Here is a 1,091-nt window from a genome sequence, read left to right on the forward strand (position 1 = left end):
TCACTGACAGCATTGTACTTCAGGATAGATCTCGAGATGTTCTTTTTGATGATTAATGTGGCACCATTTCTCTTCAATTTGTCATTCCCAGCATAGTAGACCATTTGATTGTCTGATTCAAAATGACCAATATCGATAATGCCTAAGATAGCCATCCATATGTGTTCAATTTCATTTTATACAGCTTCCAATTTTATGAGATTCATATTTCATAAATAAATCCCACTTTTCAACAATTAATGGATGTTTGCAGCTGTTTCTTCTCATTTTGATATGTGCCACATGAACAAATGAAGGTGGCAAAAGGTTTACTCCATCCACACTATCGGTTAACTCTACTTTGAAGAGGCAGCTCTTCCCAAGTCATATTTTGAGTGATCTCTAATCTCAGGGGCTCATCATCTGGTACTATATCAGACAATATTTCCCTGCTTTCATAAAGTATTCAGTGGCCAAGGTTTTCAGAAGTGGACTTAGACATGTCCTTGTTTCTAGTTTATCTTAGTCGGGAAGCTCCAAAGAAATCTGTCCACTATAGGCTACTATGCTGTCATTTGAAATACCAGTGACATAGCTTCCAGCGTCACAGCAACACACAATCCAACACAGTATGAGAAACTGACAGATGAGTGATGGTGACAATGTGGTAGAATCCATTATGAGGGAAGAGATAGTCTTTTTAACAAAAGTTGTTGTTAGGTGCCATTGAGTCAGCTCCTACTCATAAAGACTCTATACACAACAGAACGAAACACTGCCCAGTCCTATGCCAGCCTCACAATCCTTGTTATACCTGAGCCCATTGTTGCAGCCACTGTGTCAGTCCTCGTTGAGGGCTCCACTTTACCAAGCATCAAATCTTTCTCCAGAGAATGGTCCCTTTTGACATGCCCAAAGTAGGTGAGATGAAGCATTCTGGCGCCACTTCCAGGACAGGTTTGTTTGATCCTCTGGCAGTCCATGATATTTTCGGTATTCTTTGCCAAGACCACAACTCAAAAGCATCAACTCTTCTTCAATCTTCCTTATTCATTGTCCAGCTTTCACATGCATATGAGCCTACTGAAAATACCATGGCTTGGGTAGGCACA

The sequence above is a fragment of the Orycteropus afer genome, unplaced genomic scaffold, assembly GCF_000298275.1.
Source record: "Orycteropus afer afer isolate SDZICR_OR568_19922 unplaced genomic scaffold, OryAfe1.0 scaffold00711, whole genome shotgun sequence".
Classification (NCBI taxonomy): domain Eukaryota; kingdom Metazoa; phylum Chordata; class Mammalia; order Tubulidentata; family Orycteropodidae; genus Orycteropus; species Orycteropus afer.